Source organism: Lates calcarifer, linkage group LG11 (genome assembly GCF_001640805.2).
Source record: "Lates calcarifer isolate ASB-BC8 linkage group LG11, TLL_Latcal_v3, whole genome shotgun sequence".
Taxonomy (NCBI): domain Eukaryota; kingdom Metazoa; phylum Chordata; class Actinopteri; family Centropomidae; genus Lates; species Lates calcarifer.
In genome coordinates, this window is record NC_066843.1 from 21,100,786 (window position 1) to 21,110,165 (window position 9,380).

The following is a 9,380-nucleotide window of genomic DNA, read 5'->3' on the forward strand; positions in this document are numbered from 1 at the left end:
AAATTTAAAAAAAAAAAAAAAAAAAAAAAAAAGGAGGGTGTGCTCTCTCACACACATACACACCCTCTCCCTGTTCTCATTAATATTTATTGGAGCTTGACAAGCAATTGCCTGATGTGCTTCAGTGAGTTGTATGCATGTGTGTGTGTGTGTGTGTGTGCGTACAAGTGCATACATACTTATCACAATAATAATTTAGTGCTATCTGAAAGGGCAGAATGAAGCCAGAGATAAAGTATGAGAGAGGATGAGAGGGAGTGAGATGAATATAGCCAGAGAGAGAGTCTCTCATCTCTCTGGCTCTATGACATGATGTACTCTGTGCTGGAGGAGTTCCTGACTCTATCAACCTCCTTGAAACAGTTTCTTCTCAGGTTGTCAGACTCTCTCTCTCTCTGCCTGTTTCTCATACTCTCTTCCATACTTGACATTCAGCTGACATTGTGAACAGGTTAGAGCAATTTGCTGTGAATGCAACAACATAGCAGAAAAAGACATGGTTGGTGAATTCACACATCCCACCAATGTGTTAACCATCTCTCAGTACCATCAGACTTTAATACCCTGTCTGTGGCACTCAGCCCCAAACCTAAAACACTTGACATGTAAAACACTATCTGAAGCATGCTCTTAATTCGCCATCATCACTGACTTATTTACTTATTTAGTTTATTCATTTAATCACTCTCTCTGTGTCCCTATATTCTGGGTTTGTAATTAAGTAAATGTATCTCACACCAAACTATATCATTTCTAGAAAATTCAGTAGACAAGTAACATGTGAGAATGACAGACATCAGAGTCTCAGAATATGTTTTCCCTGACACATAACTGAAATAAACAATAATGCAGCAAAAATCTTAGAATAAAACTGTGGTGGATGTGATTTCAGCTCAGTCTGATCAGCTTGTGCTGGATTAGATGTTATCTGGTGTTTTTAATCAAACTCCTCTCCTCTGTACACAGACATACATACATCTGAAGGCAAAGATGCTCATGTAAATGAAGACACACATTTCCTCTCAATCAGATATATATTTTTTAAAATATATATCAGCTCTACTTCATGTGGAGTTGATGAGACACAGTATAACAAAACTCTCACTGTATAAACAGCCCATGCTGCCTGTGGACTGATACTTATGTGCTATCACTAGCTTCTAGTGGTGGAAAAATTAGAATAAAGAGCATGTTTCCTTCAGGGCTTGTGTGTTGTAGGGTTCTTGGCCTAATTCTGGTCTGGAACTCAAGGAAAGGTACTTCCTGTGTTTATAAGCTTGCAATACAATACAGCCTCAGGTTTAGGACCAAAAATAGGTCATTAAAACTGCAGATACGCAGTTTAATGAGCACTGGTTTAACTGTGAGCTTGAGGATAAAAAAAAAACCCCAGATGATGAAAAGTCAGACTTTTTACAGTAAGAAGCTACAACAGAGGCCAGTAAACATTAAAGCACAAGGGGAGATTGGAATGTTCAGCCCATAACTACTACAGCTACTACTATTTCATATACTCACTTTACATTATTACTGGCAATTTTCATTAAATTCAGAAAATGATTTCCTACTTTCCATAAGTACATCTGCCTGCTGTTCTAATGACTGCCTGCTGTGACCTTTTCACCCTGTTATCCACTAGAGACCAAAGTTTTGGACTGTCCTCACCAGAAAAAACTGAAGTAGTTTCTACTCTTTTTGGCCTTTTTTGCCTTTATTTGATAGGACAGTGAAGAGAGACCAGCAATGCAGTTTTTGAGATGTATCCATGAGTTTGAAGGTTCATCATTTGCCAAGAGGCTGCATAGTGTTTTATAATATTATGAAGAAGTTCCTCTGCTCTGAGAAGTATGACGCTTAGTTGTATCATGAACGTGTGGTCAGTTAATAAAGATAAACCACTAATCAACAACAGTGATACATTACCAGTTTACCTCCTGTAAACCTTTCTTTTCTTTCAGCAGCAGCACTGGATGAATGAAATAGGCCTTTTAACGAAACAAACTGTGAGCATATTCACAATTTTTTAAATTATGTTGAAATGTTATTGTTGGTTAGAAATTCTAATCTGACTCAGCAAGACTCATATTTTCCTCAGATAAGTTCACGCGCAGCCAGTCAGTGTGACTCACTGTGAGACACAAACACTGACCGTGAAAGACAGAGAGTAGTAGAAAAAGTAAGAGAAGGATAGTGAGCGTGATGGTGGAACCGTGAGTCAGGCTGTAGAGGAGAGAGCGTAAAGTTCAGTATCATGATACAAAAACAATCTGCCACTCTTGTGTGTTTGAGATACAAAAGAAGAGCTGTTAAGATACCCAGTCTCTGTCAGCACTGCAGGAAGGTCCGGCTGCACATATTATCATTCTGCTACAGGGGACAAAAACACTCTGGCTTGTTTGTATTTCTTTAAACCAATCACATTTGTCTTGAGCAGCGATAAGAACAGGACGCAGCGACAGTTCCCCTGCGAAACAGTGTCAGGGGGAACTTGTTTTCATTTACACATGGGGAGGTGATCACTGTCATTAAAATGGCTAAAAACAAACAAAAAAAAAAACAGTAAAAGATGCATGTCGACTGCATGACACAATCTAAACCTGCATCAAAACGTACAGTTTTCAGTGTGAAGGTTGCTGGCTCAGAGGTCGTTGTTGTTTCCCGCAGCGGAGGGGATTTTGAAAACGGTAGGTAGGCAGATAGTGGAAGGGAAGGAGAATATGTTGCGTGAGACACGGAGCTAGTAGCAGGCTCAAACCCACAGTCTACACCTGGTGAGTCAGAGTAGGTTACCCTGCTACTGCCCACGTCTGAACTGAACGGCAACAATCAAACACTCAGTAAATATCAGTGGGTGGACTAAGAATCCCTTAAATGTTCTATCTGGATGTTTTATCTCAATCAAATAACAGGACTCAGAGTGCTTCCTTATTACTACAGCCAGCCCCAGTGTTAACCAGACCTCCACCTATAATTCCAACCAAGGTGATAGTGAATGACGAGGCTGTGTATCTAGCCTCTCGGTCTAACTCTGTCTCTCACTCAGTCCCAAGGTTCCTGAGGATGTAAATCTTTTAGATGGGTGATGAGAACAGCAGGGCACTGTAGTACAGCACAGAGGAATAAGATACGCCAGGCTTTGGATAGAAATGCAATAGAATCCAAATGTCACCAGACTTATAGTTTTGGCCATGTTAAAATCCAGGTCATAGTGAAGACATGTAGTGTTTTTGGTGGTACACATATACATAACTGAAGCTGAGGCTCATATGTCTTTAGACAGTCTCTGCATGAACAGCTGAATTCTCTCTCTCTCTCGTGCTTGTGTTCAAACTCTCTCTGATTATTCTTTTAGAGAGAAAGTGCCTGTTCATAACATCTGCTATTAAGATGTTTGATAATCAGTCCTATGATCACAGATTAGTTATAATTTAACAGAGGCCCTGCTTCCTGGTCATAATTAAAATGATGGCCTGAAAAGGAAATGAACTTCACTGCAAGATCCTGTGCTTCACATTTGGAAGTTTACATCCTGTGTTACTGATCAAATATTAAATATTTGCTTTAACAGGCCGCTGATCCTGGAGAGGCCTGTCTCCAGGCCTCCATGGTCACAAAGCACCAACAGGGAATCTTGGGGATCCATATTATGTTACCATATCTCTTTATCACAGCTGGAGGGGTAGACTATACCCTGGAAGCAGTTGAAGGCCCCTTTCAGGCATTCACCTCACTGAGTGAATGTAATGGCAATTTAACATGCTGGTCTCACATCTGATAAGTGTGTGAATCACTTTCACATAAGTCATGATGGTAATACCAGGCCAGGCAACATCTGCATATTCAGCTCAGCACAAGTCTGAGTTACATGATGTCAGGTTGATGTAAAGGCTGCAGCAGAGAAAGAGATGAAACATGCATCTTGGTAATCTGTCATAATTGTGCTGTCCGCATACACCTGTGATCTGTGAGTGACAAAAAGCCCTCAGTCATGTTATGTATTCCTAAATTTACCTCAAACCACTCCCATATCAAAAGCATGGATAAAGGGGCCCATATTGTTTTGGCCATTTAATGTATCTACAGTAATATACAGATGCCCTGTATATTACAGCTGTGAAGAAGTCATAGAGAGTAACTAAATACCTGCTGAATGTTTTTCTTTGACCTCAGCTGTGTCAAACTGAACCTGTGAACATGGATGGACTTTCACTGTTCACCTAAAGGGCTGTTTGAATTAATAATGAACTTTCTGTGACAGAGCAGCTGGGTGAGTGTTTAGAGAGGATGGTCGACCTTGGTATACACACACACACACACACACACACACACACACACACACACACACAAGCATTAAATGGGGAGGTAAAGAGAACAGAGAGGATGGAGAAGTCAGCAGAGAGCCAAAGAATGTTTGTGCACACTGTCCTTGAACTTTCTTTCTTTCTTTCTTTCTTGGTTGGTTGTGTTAGGTGAGGTTCTCTGAACATCCTCAAGAAGAAATGTAGGTTAACCATCAGAATATAATCCCTGAAAATTGCAGTTAGTCAGGACACAGTCATTTTATATTACAACAGCTATGAGAAACCAGTAAATGTTTTAAGAATGTCAATCAGCAGTCATTGGGTGATTAATTATTCACTGAACACTCTGAACAGTGCCAACAGCTAGTGGTAAGTAAGTGGTAAGGTGTTGCACTCTAAATCCAATGGGATTTCCCATTACAGGTTCAAATCCTGCTCAGATGGACAGACAAGAAACCGACAAGATGGTACACTGGCTTGTAATTAGGAAAATGCTACTTGACAGCAAAATCCCAAGCTGCTGTTAGTTGCCAGTCTGTCCCTGCATGTTGGAAGAGGTCAGTCTGCTCCACCTCTCCTCTAAGTTGACCTGCGTCCTGCACTTGAAACATGGACCATATTTGGATGGTAACATCCAGATTCTTACTAATATGAGACAGATATAAATAAGACAAATATTAATAAGATACCTTTCCTCCTAAAGACCCCTGGGGTTGTCTTTAGCTTAGCATCATCAGTCAATTGTTTGCTTAGGTCCTTAATTGTGTTATCGTCCCCAAAGGAGCTGAGAGCAGGTGAATGCAGAGCTGAGCAGAACATCCACAACAAGGTGATTAAAACAAAAAACAACATAATAAAACAACCCACACTCTGCTGAGTATGAAGAGGGACAGGTTTTATATCTATGCATCTAACATTAAGTCCAATGTTAAATGTTAAAAGCCTTACATTCTGGAAAACCAAATGTAAGACCTTTCAGGACATTTTAAAGATCTGCAGATGCATAGTCATGGACTCTCATCTAGAAGTGCAGCAGTCACAGACCACGACACTGAGCTGAAAGTGGAACAGTTCCAGAGGAGAAATGATGACATCACAGCTGGGAGATAAATCCAGCTGTGGGAGTAAAAGATAAACATATTCTATTTCTATTTCTGCTCCTCTACTCAGGTTCTCTCCATGGACTCTCTTCCTGGAAGGAAAATGCAGTTCTTTCACCTTGTAGGATCTTTTCCTAACTGGCTATTTGCATTTGTGAAGGAATACTGGCTGTAGGAAAGTGTGAAATGCAAAGTAGTTGCTAATGGCTACTCTGAACAATTTACATATCCGCACCCTGTGTGCAGCTGTATGACATTTATGCTCACCTGTTAACACCAACTAAACACAGTTTTGGGTGAAACTGAGGATATTTAGAGGAGTTGGTGGAGACTTGTGTTCTACCTACAGGTTAGTCACTGTGTTTATTGAGGTAAAACATGCAAAATGCAAAAGAGAAAACCCACAGTCACATCATAACTTCTTTGCTAACCTCACTGGTGTACTGGTTGTCCTCTGTGTGTTTGTGTGCTGCAGCTCAGTGGGTGGGATGGATGGACAGATAAATGGATCACGTTGGCATGATTCACACAGTGATTTGGAGCAAAGCCAGCAGAAATGCCAGAGACAGCTCACTCCTCCTACAAGCACAAACACGTTTTAATACATACATTTCTGCAGGCATTTTACACAGAACATAAAAAGTACACCACACAAACAGTCACTGACACTGACAGTCTGAGTAATTTGCCATGTTTTCATTTGCTTGTTTCACATTTCCATAGTAAAAATTGCAGCTCTTTCTCCAGATGAGACCTCTTTCTTTACACCTTGTCCACTGAAGATGTGTTTGAGTCATCCATCTGTCCAGAACCAGTCCAGAGAAGAAATTTTCAAACTGTGAGTGCAACTGTCACAAATCATGGAAAAAAGGATGTTCATAAAAACTCCAGGTGGTTCTTTCTGCTGCTGCAGCTGTCACCAAATAACTTCATTCATTTTCTGAATTTAGATGCATTACTAAGGAAGCCCTGAAAGGCAAGAGAGATTTTTTTTCCAGGATTATTTTTTCATTTGTGAAAGCAAACCCTGACATTTTTCCCCCATGGTCATCTTTTTTAAATTAAACTTTCTTTTACTGTCTGTAAAAACAGGTGTTTTTCCTTTCTTTTTAAAGAATAAATGGAAGAGGAAAAAAAAAACACACATGCCTCTCAGGACTTCTGCATTGCTCACTCCAGTTTTTTCATTGTTTACCCAAACCACTGTTTACATTTTCACGACCTGTTGTGACTTGCTGTGTTAGATAAAAAATAAGATAGAAATAAGTAGAAATCCTTGTTATCACTCAGCTAAACAGGAACACTGATTGTCATTTAATTAACAGCTGCATCTCTTGTAGCTGCACGGTTACAGGAAGACATGGATTGATGAGACTGGCATGAATCACAGTGTGCTGTGGAGCAGAGATGCCAAGGAAGACTCTTTCACTCCTACAACACACATGCACATTTACACTCACACACAGCTGGAAAAGAGGGTTTGCCAGGAAGTGACCAGTAATGGTTGGTCATCAAACAGAAGATACTCAAAGCTAAGCTAAAAAACTAGTCTATTTCTTGGCTGGGTGCATAATTTGTTATGAAAGCGGGGTTGCCAGTGGAGATTCCAGGGAGTTACTGCTCTTGGTCAAATGCAGCATGTATGTTGTATTTACTCTTTGCTTTTTACATAGACCAAAAACACAAGATATAATTATGAATTAGGCTGTTTCCAGCCTCTGTGTTGATCTTACAGATACAAGAGTGGAGTCAGTCTTCTCATTTAACTCTCAGCAATAAAGAGAATTAGATTATATCCAGAACGACAAACTTGTTAAGTAACTTAACACCCCCTGATTACCTTGCAGCAGCTGCATATATCCTCTAGGCTTAATTCCACAGTAACAAGGTTTGGTAATATGACTGATGATTTAAGGAATGTTACACCTGACACAGTTTCCACAGTATTTACTATTATGTGTTACATTGTCTAGATTTGCGGTAATTAACTAATACTCTGTCATTAGTTTGTTGGAAGGTGATATCATTTTACCTTTACATAATTAGGTTGTGACACAGTTCGGTTAGGGTATGTGGAATGATGCCAAAACACACCCACAATTAATGTTTGGAGACAGGCCTTAAACATATGGAGGCTTGTTAAAACAGCTCTCTGTTGTTGTTCCTAATGGTTTTAGCTGAAACATGTATTACCTGACTTTCCAGTTTCCTCCACAGCACAGCTGCTCTTGTTCCTCCCTCATGACTCAAACATAGTGATTAAATTGCACAACCTCAACACCTTCACACACTACTTGTGCTAATGTACTGGTTTGATGATGACTGACTTAATTCAGTTTTGAAGTGATCTAGATTCCACTGTCCTTCAGGATATATATGCAACTGAATGTGAATGTAGTCTGCTACTGGCTGAAGTTCTATCACTATCATGATATACTGTTCAAACTGGACTATGGTAATACTGACATTAACAAATGAACACTCAGGACTGAAAGCAGCTCACTCTTAAAGAAAAAGCTGGTGATATTCTTCATTATTTTTTTTTACTGTCAATAAACCTCATGTGGCAGACCAAACAGTGATGATGCTACTGTCAAGTATTGTATGTGTATCAGAACCTAATATACTTTACCTTACTGCTTTGTGCTAAAGAACTCAATTCTTTTCCAAAAACTGTTAAAAACACACAAATGAGCCACACTGTTGCACTGGGCGACATGTTCCTTAGTTACTATGAACACACATGATATAGTTTATTTTGCCTCAGTCCTACATACACAGTTCTGCTGCCCTCAGTGCTCACTAGAGTACCAAATGTGGATTAATCCACTGTTGAAAATAGTCCCCAACAAATACACTGTTTCCCTCTGTTTGTTTGATAAAAACTGCAAAACTGCATATACTGCAAATACAGTATATAGAAAAAAACTTATATACTGTATTTACTATTCATAGAAATACAGACAAATTCTTAAAGATTTATTTTGTTATAAGGGGCTACTGGATTTGGGGACGAGGACCTCAGACAAGGTAGCAAAGTAAGAAAGTGCTGAGAGATGGACTAACACATTGTTGGTTTGAATTTTTCATGAGACTGAAGGAACTGATTTCTGTGTTTAAAGCTTATTCAGCACAGAGGTTGGACGCTGGAATGTTTATCTTTAGTTGTGGCAATTTAGAGGTAAACAGCTGAAATGCAGCATCACGTTACAAAGTTATCCACCAGGAATGTGTACTTGCATGTGACTGGCCAATACAGTGCCTTGTCCGATGACATCATGTTCATTCATTATTGATACAAATACACAGACAAATATAGAGTGCATTTCCTTTAATACAAAAGGATAGTCTCTCTCTCTGTGTGACGTTTTCATGGTGTCCTGGTTAAAAACCAGTCTATTAGCTGTCACTGAGACAGGTATGCACACACTCCTTTGATTTCATTATTTCTGTCACCCTTGTTTGTCTCACTCACACCTGCATGTCTCATCCATTTATTCCAGTAAATTTACATTCCTCTCATTTTTCTCGGACTCGTCTGCTTTCTCCTCCCTTCTCTTCAAACATTTTTCAGTCACAGTCTTTTTCTTCTCACTTTCCTCACTGTAGTTTCTTCCTTACTTCTTTCATTAGTCTGGTGGATTGTGGAGCTGGGTGGAGAGTTAAGATCAGAAAATTCTGGGAAAAACAGACACACATCTTTATCTGTGCAATCACCCATCTAAACACACAGACACACAGTCAGTCGCCCACACACACTTTTTTAACTTCTTCAGTACAATCTATGTAGCAATCTTGAAGTCTTTATATAGCAGCTGTGCTCCAGGGGCAGGACACAACCAGATTTTGTTCTTGTTGTTATGGAGGATAAAGATTAAGGATAAGGGGCGATGCATGACAAGCCAGAGGCCTTGTGTGTATATGGTTTTATATGTGTGTGTGCAGGTAGGACGCCAGGTAGGACGAGACAGGACAGGGG